Source organism: Pleurodeles waltl, chromosome 4_1 (genome assembly GCF_031143425.1).
Source record: "Pleurodeles waltl isolate 20211129_DDA chromosome 4_1, aPleWal1.hap1.20221129, whole genome shotgun sequence".
NCBI classification, from domain to species: domain Eukaryota; kingdom Metazoa; phylum Chordata; class Amphibia; order Caudata; family Salamandridae; genus Pleurodeles; species Pleurodeles waltl.
This window is the reverse complement of record NC_090442.1, coordinates 661,777,558-661,791,542: the sequence shown is the minus strand read 5'-3', so window position 1 is coordinate 661,791,542 and position 13,985 is coordinate 661,777,558.

Here is a 13,985-nt window from a genome sequence, read left to right as displayed (position 1 = left end):
CTCAGAGATCAGGGTATCATTGAGGAAGTGGAAAGTACCGATTGGTTGGCCCCTGTGGTTACTGCTAGAAAACCCAATGGATCTCTTAGATTATGCATTGACCTTAGACAGCTCAATAAGTGCGTAGTGGTTGACAAGTACCCTCTACCCAATATTTCTCAACTGCTCATGATGTTGGGGGATGCCAAGGTATTCAGCACCATTGACTTGGCATCTGCCTATCATCAGATTCAACTTGATGAAGAGTCTATGGATCTCACTGCCTTCATCACCCCTTTTGGCACATTCAGACACACTCGCATCCCTTTTGGCCTAATTTCATCTGCCTTGGTTTTCCAAAGGGTCATGGAAAAAGTGTTGGCAACCCTAGAAGGGGTTTGTGTTTACCAAGATGACATTTTGGTACATGGCAGTAACAGGAATGAACACGATGCAAGAGTTCGGCAGGTTTTGAGGAGGTTATGTGACCACAATTTAACTGTTAAATTTGAGAAGTGCAAATTTGGCATGGAAACCATTGACTACCTTGGCCACACAATAACGGGTGAAGGGGTCATACCCAAAGCAGATTTGGTTGACACTATTCAAAACATGGCTTCCCCCACCTCCAAAGAAGAACTTATTCATTTTCTGGGGATGGTGGAATACTATCATAAATTTATCAAGAACTTCGCTGAGGTCACTTATAATACAAGGGGTTTATTGCGAAAGGGCACAAACTTTCTATGGAGTGAGGAGTGTGAGAAGGAATTTAAAGTGATCAAGAACAAGTTAGCCTTGGCCCCTAAACTTAAGAATTTTGATCCAAAGAAGAAATCCATAATTACTACGGATGCCAGCCTAAATGGCCTGGGCGCGGTCTTACAGCAAGATGGGTGTGGTCAAGACAACACCATTATGTTTCTGTCTAGAAGTCATAAAGGTGCTGAATCTAGATATTCAGTGATTGAAAGAGAAGCCCTCGCGGTACATTGGGCCAGTGGTTCCCAACCTTTTGACTTCTGTGGACCCCCACTTTATCATTACTGGAACCCGAGGACCCCCACTGAATTATTATTGGAATCCGGGGACCCCCGATTGAGTCATTACTGAAAGCTGGGGACCTAATCTGTTAATATTATTTAATTTTCTAAGCAGTTGCTGACCCCCTGAGGAGGCTTCGCGGACCCCCTGGGGTCCCCAGACCACAGGTTGGGAAGCACTGCATTGGGCTATTAAGAAACTCCAAACATTTCTATGGGGCACAAAATTCATAATTAAGACTGATCACAAACCTTTGTGTGAGGTTTTCAATAAGAGAGGCATTGATTTCATATATACTAGGATATCCAGATGGGTGATTGACTTGCAAGAGTACAACTTCGAAGTGAGATACATTCCTGGTGAGAAAAAATGTGATTGCTGATACCTTGTCCAGGTTAGTGGATGAGAGCAAGAGCAATGACACTATTGAAAACCAGTTTGATATGTGTGAACTTGACCAGTTTGATGTGTGTGAACTTAGTACTGAAACTATTTCAAAGGATAGATGGCTCGAAGAGGTCCGAGGTGATGCCACTATACAAAAGGTCATTGATCTAATAAGTTATGGATGGTCGCACAAGGGTCAGGGAGGAGATCTGTGCAAGGATTATTGGATGGTTAAAGATCAACTGGCCTCTAGGGAGGGTCTTCTCCTTTGTGGTATGAGGCTGATTCCCCCGGTTAAGCTAAGATTAGACTTACTCAATATGGCGCATGAGGGTCATTTGGGTATCTCTAAGACAAAGGAGAGACTACGGGCTAGCTATTGGTGGCCAGGTATGGATGCCCAAATTGAACGCCTGGTAAGAGAATGTATGCAGTGTGCCATAAGTGAGAAGAGCAGTAAGCCCAAAGTCCACCTAATGGTGATAAGAGATCGCCTGGACAAACCATGGGAAGATATTGCTTTGGACGTTTTAGGGCCCATACATAATGGTGGGCAAGAAATCTACGTCATTGTTGTAATAGACATGTTTTCACGTTGGCCAGAAATCTGTTTCTCCAGAGGAATTGAAACTGGACAAGTTGTAAAGTTTTTGAAAGATCTGTTCATGAGGGAGGGCATTCCTGAGACATTACTTACTGATAATGGGGTGCAGCTAATCTCTAAAGAAATTGAGTCGTTTCTTGCTGAGTGTGACATACGGCACAAGAAGTGCGCCCTATATCATCCAGAATCCAATGGAATGATTGCGAGGTTCAATAGAGTGCTGAAGGAGACAATTTCCTTGGCAAAGGGTAGTGGTAGGGGTTGGCAAGATGAGGTTATCTGCTGGGTCCTAGGAAACAGTGCTTGAAAAGTTTTTTTTTAATGCTCTGTACAATGAAATTTGGAAACTTTCCCAGATTGAGGCTGCTGCGCGTTTAAGGCAATTGGATAAAGAAAAGTTAGAAAAAGCATTAGCTGTTGTCGACAACGGCATGAATACACTGTCCAACAGGATATATTCATTATCAAATATAGTGTTGTCTGCTATTGATATCACTCAGACAGACTTGTCCCGGTTATATCATGGGCAAACACAGCTACGTTCCATCATGCAGCGGGGTTGGACACTACAGACACTGAAAAATGGCTGCATTCCATGGAAGTATATTAACGAGAGTGAATTCTTCACTGCTTTTATTTTTCCAAGGAACAACAGACAATGGCTAAAAGGGAGGCTAGTTTCACCATGCTTCGCGTAGAAAAGTTAGATAAATTGCCCTTCACGGTAGCAGAGAGTCCTTCAACTATCTGGCTCTTACATGGCATAATTAATTTGCCGATTTCGACCTTTCGTTTCTCGAGCTGCCTGAAACATCTTGCAGTAGGACGGTACGAGCAACTAGGAGATAGCTATATTAAGGAAGAGTGGGAGTTGCCCTTTGACTACAGATGTCTGAACAGCGAAACAGAGGTCTTTCTTAGCGGAAGCGAATGTGAGACTGCTGTTCGTCATTCGATGATATGCAAGCAGGTGTCTCTTCACGGTCTTTGCAAGGCGGGGATAGCAAATTTGGCCTGCTTGTTGAGAGGTACTCCCATCTCTTTGATTCGCCCAGTATTTCATGTACTTTCCAATGGAAGTTATGTGTTACTGAACGATCAAAGTTGTTGCAGCATGCGACCAGGAATTGCCTATGCAATCTCGGTCTCGAAAGTCGTTACGTGTTGTAGGCATGTTTTTTTTCCCCCCACATGAGTGATAAAAGTATCTGACACGTGGCCCCACATAGATACTATTAATGTGAACTATGACAAGCTGATTAGGCTAAAGGCGCTATTGTTTCAAAAACAGGTCGCCTTGACATCCGCAAAAGAGAAGTATGCTCTCCAGATTGCGAGATCATCAGCCGGGATACAATCCCTATTAAATACCAACTTCCCCAAGCACTTTGGAGAACTGGTATCCAGAATATTCAGTGCTTCAAGCACTACTGGGATTGTTCACTTCTTTAAGGCTGTCGGGTCTGGTTTTGTATCCATCTTCCAGACTGTCTTCGGAGTCATCCTATCAGCCATCCACTCGCTCTTTTCAAGTGTGTTTGGTGGCTTTCCAATTATTTTGGCTTTGATTGGCGGACTACTACTGCTCTTTCTTCTGATTCGCAGTGGTTGTTTCTTTCCAGCTACACAGAGCAATGGAGCCCCTACCACCAACTCCACTGTGCCGTGAGGCCATGGTTCGGATCTTCGGTGCACCCTTGCTGGTAGAATTGGAGCATGACTGGTCATTGTCATTTCGGGCCCTTCTCTGGTGCGTACAACCAGTCTTCCGCTGCATATGGTGTCTCTTTGAACATCTGCCTATGGTCTGGCTTGCTGTTGCACCGACATCTCCTGTGGACCATGCACTGCTGATGTCCCCGATGAGGGTTCATACACGGTCATGCCCCTTGAGACTGAGGTTGCTTCGCGAGGCCACCTATGAGCCTTCCGTTTTGAGATCTACCACGGATGAGGACACTGCAACGGATAACATTACACCAGGAAATACTGCTCACTACTGCTCTGTGGATTCGTTTGTTCGCCCAGCACTCGATTTTACATCAGATGATATTGACTCATTTTTTAGGTCCTTGGTTGGTGACTTCAATGACACTCTTCAAGATAATGCGTACAGCACATAATTTGATGATTTGATTTGCCATTCCCGTGTAAAATCGTACATTTTTATTAGCTTGCTTTGGCACGCTGTGCTTGTCATGGTTGACATTAACATCTCTGTATGTGTTTTAGTGACATTGTTTTTATTATCTTTTTTAACACATTTTAAAGATTTTTTAGCTGATTTTTTATGCTTTTAGCTTTTAGTTCAGAGAAATTTTAGCGTTTGGGTTCCTATACCTTCGTCATAACTGTTACGGCAATGGGGTGGGTTTAGTGAATCCTCCTTCGTTTTAATGGGATAACAGGAGTTAGCTTAGCCTATGGCTTGCAGACTCGTGCTCCCGTCACCTAATGACTTTTAACCTACTTTGCTTGCTCTGTCTTAGCACATTTGATTATTTATTTCTTCTAAATGTCTGCCTTGTTTAGAGTTAGGCCACTTGTTATGAGTTACATTATCAGTGTCACCGCGTTAAGGCGTCAAGAACAAGCACCAAAGACAAACCAACAGTAGGTGTTCACACTTAGGGATTTTCCCTCTCTATACTTTCAAGGGATTGTTTATATTAATTGCGGTCCCAAGCATGTCTGTTATCTACTGTTTGGGAACACACCTACGTCAGGTCCTTGAGGATCTGTATAAATATATCGCACTTTAGACAGATATTCAGAGGGATTCCGACCAGAGGGCATCGCCACCGTCGCTGATATCGATGCTGAAGTCGTCTTGACGCTGACCCAGTCTTCGTGTCCCTATGGAGTCTGAGATAGACACCTCATTCCAAGGTAACGAGGGTTGGGGGCTCCTCTCATGGACATGGCATTGGCAGATTAGGTTTAATAAACCCAGCTCTCCTTTAGGTAGGAGGTTAGGCCTTTCACATTAGGGTATTAGGGCATATTACATCTCGTATGTCTTTTCTATGCATTGCAAGATGGTGGGGGGCTTTGTAATAATGACTCTCGTCTTCACAATTCTGTTTCTTGCATTATTCATTATCCTAATCATTGCAGCCCATGCAACTTATCACAAATTGCAGTTATGTTGAATAAAAACTATTGAAACTTTACTGCATCTTTGTCATTGCCTGTGTTTGTATGAGACATGATATATCTGTGAGAAAGGGGTAATCTCCGTTTAACCACGACATTCCCTGAGATGTCTTACTATTGAGTCCATGCGTAAAGGCTGCCACAAATCACCTTTTTACTATTGTGTTTCTGGTGAGGTGCTGCTAGTGAGCCGGTAAGGTTGGGACAACAGTTGCGACTTGTTGTAGGAAAGACGTAGTCGACTACAAACAAAAGTACTGTCATCCTTTAACCAGCAGTCTTGCCTAGAGCAAGAGTCCAAACTACGACAGTCTGTGTCACCCATCCACGTCAGCGCCCATCAGAAGAAAGGGATTTGGCGTGCCATCACAAGCAGGTGCTGACCCTGGGGGTCCATAACTGGCATTGCACCCATTGTCGGAAGCAGTAGGAGGACCTGAGATGCTGGGCTCGGAAGACCGTGAAGGCCTAGCTGGGGATGCCAATGAGGGAGGGGTGCCCATCGGACCCTGACCCCCCTAATGGCCCACATTTTGGCAGTGGCCTACCTTGAGGTGTATGGGCACTTGAGGGCAGCACAGCAGCCACACATGGGTGAGTACTGACTGTTACCTCGCCCTTGTCAGGCCTTGAGTGTGATTTGGTGGGCTACTACTGGAATACTGTGAGTGTGGACAATGGTAGACGCACAACAACAATGGGTATCAGTGACCCAGCCAGGGTAAATATGATTCATGTGTGAGAAGACAATGCTGGTACTGGATTGAAATGTCAAATGTCCCACGGTTGGGGCGGTATTGTCAACCTAAGCATTGTGTCTGACCAGCTCCAAAATTCGATATCAGTGTATCAGAGGAGTAAGTGCAATCCCATCTGGGTAAGTCTCCAACATGAACTGAGAATGTTTTGGTATTGTACAGTAGCTGCCATGGACTGATAGTGGGTCTGGCTTCACAGCTCCACCACAAGAAGGGCCTCAGTGGGACAGGAGTATTGCCCTGATAGGTGAATATGCAAACATATGTCCCCTTCAGAGTGTAGGGATGTGTAGGGAAACAACAATAGAGTGCTGATACATGAGACTACATGAGGGCAGATTGTACAGCAATTGCTGCAATTGTAGATACCATTGTGGGGAATTGGCCTTACAACTATGGGATGGTACTTGATTTGGTAAGTGCCCTGGAAGGCCCCTGAAGAACCAACATTGTATATTCATGTCATTTTTTAGATGTCTCTGCCAATTCATCTGCTGCAATGGTGAGCCACTGCCTTCTTCATGGCCATATCTGTACTCATGTGCAGATCTGATGTTAACTGTCTAATACAGCTTACCATGGGCAATAGGTATTATCAGACTTGGAGTGCAATTGCAATTACATGGCAGGCCATGAGATGTTATGTGAGATATGAACATGTTCATATGTGTTCATATGTGTTTCTGGATGTTAGGTGTTGACGCTTTTCAAGCCTTTCTTTTCTCTCTCTCCTTCTCTTTCTCTCCCTTTGTGTGCATCAGCATCATCTGGCGAAGGAGGAGGGGCACAGGCGAGTGGGTAAGCGGCACCCCCTGGGTCCCAGGAGGCTGAATCCAGCGAGGCCGAGAGGGTCAGGGGGGGGGGGAGGGGAGTGCAACGGGGGAGACCGGATTGTCTACATAATCCTCAAACTTCTCCTCCAGTGGACACTCCCTTGTGGTGGTGGACCTATCTGGGACCTGCCCAGCACCATCCTTGCCCACCACCCCACCTCACTAGCACCGCCTTTCTTGTAGCTCCCCACCCAGTTGCCCATGCCTGCTCACCCAGGAGGGTGGGCGTCTCCTTTGCCACAGGCACCTCTGCCCCATCCCCAGTCAGCCCTGCTGCCCTCAGTGAGGAGGCTATTGACCTCCTGCGGTCCATCTCATTGGGTTAACACCCACCTGCAGACACAACAACATCCACTGCCTGCACAGACACACCCCCTCCATCACAGACATTTCACTTACTCACACCTGCTGGCACAACATCAACACTCCCTGATCCAGCCACAACTCTCATCTTACCCACAGTCACCACAATAGCTGACCCGCAGACATCCACTCCAGTCACCATAGCCGCACTCACCACAACCACCGATAACCCCACATGCAGTACATCCACCATTCCTGCAGCCACCACCCCAACACACAGTCACCCATCCAGCATGGCAATTCCCAGCACTTCCTCCCTCTCTCCTCCCAAGACACCTAAACGCCCGCATTCACCGACTCAACAGACACCCAGCACACAACAGCATTCCACTCACGCACCAGCACCCATGACACACACAAAGATACATCTGACAACCACTCCCACTCCCTCCACTCCCAAGTGCTTTTCCCATGACCGCCCTTGTGTCCCTACGAAACGTTTCCTTTATGAGTTTAACCACCCTCTGACCCTCTCCCACCCTGTCAGTCTCCAAAGCACCCTGTGTCCCTGACCAGGTCCAGCCCTTCCACCCCTACCTCCTCCTCCTGTGCCCCCCCTGGTGTTGCCCATGCTCACTCCCCCTGCCAAGGGGTTCACCCCCAACCCCAAAGTTTCCCCTCCGAAGGCCAAACCTAAAGAGCCTCAACAAAAAGGCAAGGCCAAGCTGCCCCCAGCCCAAACCCAAGGACCCCCTTCCAAGCCCAAACCCCCGTACAACACCCCCTCGCCCCCGAGGTGCCTGCCTGCCCCTTGATGCCCCAACCATGTGGAAGTGATTTTGCAGTCAGGAGTCAAGTTGGGGCAATGAGACGTGCCTTTGGACTGGCCAATGGCCTTTTGCCTGTAAATAGTTATTTATTATTAGTTGATTTTTAATACATCAGGGCCAACCTGCCCTTGGTGTCAATGATGACTTACTTGTCCTACGTATCATTCAACATGTCTGATTTGTGTATGTGGGCTTTGGTTTGTGGCTGTGTGAGTTGTGTGTGTTGGTAGTTTTGGCTGTTGTGGCTGGAATGCATGTGTGTGTGCGTGGGCCAGCCATGGGTCTAGCTGCTACCGATGTGTTTTGTATGTGTAATATGATAGTGTGGTTCCATGCATGTGTGTAGCTGAATTGTGCATTGTACATGGTGTGATGTGTTGAGGTGGTGTTGTGTGCCATTGTGTGGTTCTATGTGCACCTGTGTGTGTGGTGATGGCTATGTCATCTGAGTTGTCTGCTGTGTGGGCGTGGTGTGACATTTGGTACGTTGTGTGGGTGTGTGCTGTTGATTGGTTGTGTGTTATCTTTACGCGTTGTTGTCAGTATGTGTTGTCATGTGTAGTTGTGCAGTGTAATGTGTTGGCAAGCATTTGTGTAGCTGCGGTTGTGATGCTGTGTGACTCAGTGGTGTTGTGTATATGTGTGTTGGTCTATAGCAGTGATGTGTGTGTGTGCGGGTGGTGTGTTTATGGCACATGTGTGTTGTGCATGGTGTGTGTATTGTTTTGTGTGTGAGTGTGTGTGTGTGTGTGTTGTGATGGGTGTGTGGAAGCGTGTGTGTGTCCATCGTTAGCCGTCCCGGATGTGTTTGTTGTGTGTGCATGTGTTCTAATGCCTTTCCCTCCAGTGTGTGATAGGTGTGTGTACTTACAGTTGTTGTCCTTTTTGTCATTGCTGGTTCCGAAGACGCAGGGCGAACAGGAACATTGGAAAGACTTCAAGTTCTGGTTCCATGGCGGTCCGGGATGTGTCTGTGTTCCTGAAGGTGAGTGTTTCCTTTAATGTGTTTTGTTTTCGCCACTGGAATCCTGGCAGTGTGCAACCTCGTAGTATGCTCAGTGGGAACATGTTCCCTGCCGGCCTGGCGATGCCTACTGCCGTTGTCCGTCTGCACTGGCAGTGGATTTGCTGTGTTTGGTTCAAAAGGCCGCCATGGTCATAATATGGCGGCCTTCTACATCGGTCCAGTGGCGGTGCAACTGCCATCATTATCATGGCGGTCCTCGTACCCCCAAAGTCGTGTTAAGGGCCTTAGTTTAATTCACTTTAGCTAGTGCTTAGATATTGTTGACTAGATTTATGTTTAAGTATCAATTTTGATTTCAACAGAGGTTATGATCTGAGTCAAACATGTAAAAAGACTGAAGCACTGTAACAAGCAATAGACATGCAAGACTATGGCCCTCATTACAAGTCTGGTGGGTGGGTCCTAGGACTGCCAGACTCGTGGTGGAGGTCTGACCGCCGCCAAAGCGGTGGTCTAACTGCTTTGGCGGCAGTCAGACCACCATAGTATGATTGTGGCGGTTCGGCCATGGTCGGACTGCCAGCACCACCAGTTTCCCTCCACTGGAGGGACTGGCGGTGCTGATGGTGATAATCCACCAGGGCAGCACTTCATGCTGTGCAGCCCTGGGGAATACGACCCCGCCCCCACACCAGCTTTTACATGGCGCTAGCACTGCCATGTAAAAGCTGGTGGAGATGAGGTGCAGGGGGCCCCTGCACTGTCCATACACTTGGCATGGGCAGTGCAGGGTCCCCATGGACAGCCCTGTCACGTTCTTCATTGTCTGCTTGGCAGACACTGAAAAGCGCGATGGGTGCTGTTGCACCTTACGCACTTTAACATTGCCACCCGCTCGATTACAGGGTGGCGTCAATGTTGTGGGCTGTTTCCCAATGGGCCAGCGGGCAGAAACTCTGTTTCCACCCGCTGACCCAGCGGGAAACTCTTAATAGGGGCCCCGGGAAGGACACAGCACTGCCTGTGACCTGACCGCGGGATTTTGTTGGGCGTCCTTTTCTGCCGACCAAACTCATAATGAGGGCCTGTATGTTGAGATCCACAGGAAAGGTGTAGCCGGAAGTCTGTAAGCACACTGCCATCAGAGTAGTGGCATACTTAGTAGAGAGAAGACAAGCAGATATACAGTGGATCAGATGAGGGCAATGAAAGTCAGTATGGATAATAGGTAAATCAACCTTGATCATGTACTTACAGTCCCCAGTACTCTGAAACTCCAACCTAAGAGGAATACCATGTAAAACCAGTGTATTTGCAGCACTTTACAAAATGTAGACAGAATTTGACAATAGACTATGTTACTGATAGATCTGATAGACCTGAAATATGTAACTTGGAGGGAGAGGACTACGCACTGATTTATCAGTGAGCATGCACTTGTTGATTTTAAGGACTGCTCCAGCAACGCGATAGAGAAAGTACTTGCCTTCCTGAGTACGCAGCACATGTACATGGACTGACTACTTTCTAATGACTTGATGTGTCCTCATGTTCAGTACTGCAAGGCTGCATATCTGACCAACCACCAGTATTGATCCAACTATCTGTGAGACTTGTGACACTTTCTTTTAAATTGTGGTAGATGAAAACATTTAAATATAAAAATCCATGGCAAAACGCACAATTCAATCACACTTGGCTGATTTTGCGATGATAATGATGGCTTGGTCTCATCTGACCTTGTAATGTGGGCAGCTGGAAAGTCACTCGTCAGGAGAGACAATATGAGAAATTGAGCAATAAGACACCGAAAAAAACAAGGCCAACAGTCAGTGCTTAATTTGTAAATAAAAACGTGCCCGTGCCCAAATCCCACCTCTAAAACTTGCGGCCGCTGCATTTAATGTGCAAGTACGGAATACTGAGGCAGCGCAATCCTGATGCCGTCTCAGGCCTCTTCAATCCATTTAAAACCACTCCCTGCCCCTTCAGCTCACTCTGGCATCGTTCTGATTTCCACCTTAGTGACGCTTTTTCGTTTTTCTCTTCCTCCGTCTTTCCCATATGTGTCTTTTGCTCGCAGCAAATGTTTGAGGCCGAAGAATAAGCGCTGGCTCTCAAAAATAAGTGCCGGTGTTCAGTACTGGAAACAACCAGCACAAATTGGGCACTGCTAACAGTCCTTAAAGAATTGTTTCAGTGAGATTAGTATTAAATATCAGAAGACACCATCAACAGGCCTACTAAAGTAATTGTCTAAAGCTAGATCTGACAAGAATGCCTTTTTCACCTTCCACGCACAATACATCTGTGGTATTCTGATCCTCTGCATTCCAGGGTGATGTCAACCCTGTGTCCTGCTATTTGATGGAGTTTTGTTTTGACCAATGACTTTGTGTTTCACCACTGCGCATATTAGTTGCTCAATGTTCACCAGTAGCACATGGTATGTTTTGTTCAGTTGAGCCGCCTATTGGCTTTGACATGGCATTAGCCATTACTTTCTGTATTCAGTTTAGCCGTCTATGGGCTTTGACATTGCATTAGTCATTACATTCTGTATTGTGCCTATTGGCTTTGACATGGCATTAGCCATTGCTTTCTGTATTCAGTTTAGCCGCCTATGGGCTTTGACATTGCATTAGTCATTACATTCTGTATTCTGCCTATTGGCTTTGATATGCTGTATCCAGTCTAGCCGCCTATTGGCTTTGACATTGCATGCCTATTGACTTTGACATGATGTATTCAATTTAGCTGCCTATTGACTTTGACATGCTATTAGATATTCTGCCTATTGGCTTTGACATGATATCATATATTACATTTTGTATTCAGCTCCGCTGCCTATTGGCTTTGACATGATATCATATATTACACTTTGTATTCAGCTTAACTGCCTATTGGCTTTGACATGATATCATATATTACATTTTGTATTCAGCTCCGCTGCCTTTTGGCTTTGACATGATATTATACATTGCATTTTGTATTCAGCTCAGCTGCCTATGGGCTTTGACATGATATAAGACATTGTATTTTGTATTCAGCTTAGATGCCTATTGGCTTTGACATGACACTAGACATTGCATTTGATATTTAGGTTAGCTGCCTATTGCCTTTAACATGACATTGCATTTGATATTTAGGTTAGCTGCCCATTGCCTTTAACGTGGAGTTAGACATTGCAGTTGAGAATAGTTCTGTATTTTTCCAAGCTGTGTTTTTGCACCAGAGAACCAAAATGTTTTGCTCTCACAGTAGACTAGACCTGATAAGAGAGAGTACATGGGCGTTGTTTCTCTTCCCTTGAGCTTGGGAACAGGAGTAGTCTTGGAGACCTGGCCAGTCTCCAAAAGGCTTGCTCAGTTTCCCAGGTCTGAGAGGAGGGGGCACACCTTTGTAACGAATGTAACAGGCTGCAGAGAGTTAGATTCGAATCTGCCGGACCTCGTGCTGGAGCTTGGCGCCCGTTGCCAGCATCCTGTGTGGGTAGATGACACTCTTTCTCGCGGCTGACAGGGGTCTCAGCTTGCAGACCTTAGAAAGATGTAGCTGTAAATAGTTCCTACACGGTGAAGTATTTGTTTTGCTTTGCATTCAATATCTTATAAATATAACCTGCTGTGTATATTGCAAACTGATATATTTTGTTTGATTAACGCGGACTTGAAAGCTACTAATTCGTCATTCATTCATAAACATTGTGGTTGGGGAAGAATAAAATAACAATAAAAGTCTTCTTTGACCTCACAAGTGCATTTCTAGTGTGTTATGTTAGTGCTTAGAAACTAAATAAGAGGAAAGCACTACAATTGGTACCTGGAGTCGTGGGGTCGGTCATTAAGAGGTGATTAAGAAGGGGTTTGACCAGTTAGTAGATTTCTAAGTGCACACTTTAAAAGTGTAATTGTTTTTTGTTGTTTGGAGAATTACAGAAATTGTTTTCTGTTTGGAGAATCACAGTAGCACGGCAGACCATGTCTGAGAATACATGTGTTGATGAACTGCCTGATGGTGCTAAGAAAAACTGTGAATTGTTTTCTGTTTGGGGAATTACAGAAGAAAATGCATGTGTAGCTAAAAGGCCTGATAATGTTTTGAGAAATAATTCCTGTTGTATATATGTAGAAAAAGTGTGTTTTGGAAGTAATGATGACAGAAAGGTCTGGATACCTTTATCTGCTTACAGAGAAATGCAGGAGAAATGTAGGAAGTTGGAACATGAAAATAGGAATTTACGTGAGCAAATTAGCCAGGATACGATAATTCAAAATAATGCTGAAAGTTATAAAAATGAAGAATCTTTCTTGTCCCATTCCAGTAATGAGGGGGTTAAGACAGCTCCGAGCTGCACTGAGTTTCCGTGTGAGCCAGGGTTTTTGGCAGCCAAAATGCATTCCTTAACTGATAACACGGACGAGAATGTGATTTACGAGTTACCGTTGCAAAATGCACAAGTAAAACGAAGGATTTTAGAGCAAGACACCCCGAGTTTCATTAGCTTGTTTGATTTTTGGAAAAAGAATAGCCCTCATTTGAGTGAAATCCTAACACTTTTGTATATGGTCACTGTGAAAAATTATATGCAGTTGCGCGCTTGTGATTTGGCAAATGAAATAATGCAGACTTTAGGTTTCTGCGCAGTGCAAGAAGGAAATACTTATGTACATTTAAATCAAGAACAGGGAAGGAAAATAGTGCCCCTAGCTAGAATCATACAATGGATCTGGTACTTGCAAGACAGGGCTAGAGTACCACAGATAAAAGAGTTACCAATGAAATTGTGTGCACCATTTGAATTCGTGTCTACTGAAGATAAAAAGCATATTTGTTTTACTAATGATTCATTGACTGAAATGTTGTTTTCTGGCACAGGAGAAGGAATGGAGTTGTATAATGTGTGTCCGATTTTAAAGCAAGAGCTACGTGAGATGTGTCATTTTTATGCTGATTTTTGGTTCTTTGATAATGTTTTAGCACCTAACTGGTTCAATTACCTTGCAGATGTTAATGAGAAAAATGCAGAGAGAGAAGTGTTCACCCAGAATTCTGCCTTAGTGGGGATAGCTATGTGGGTGCCCCAGAAATGTGAAAAGGCCACTTACAGGTGGGCAGAGATGA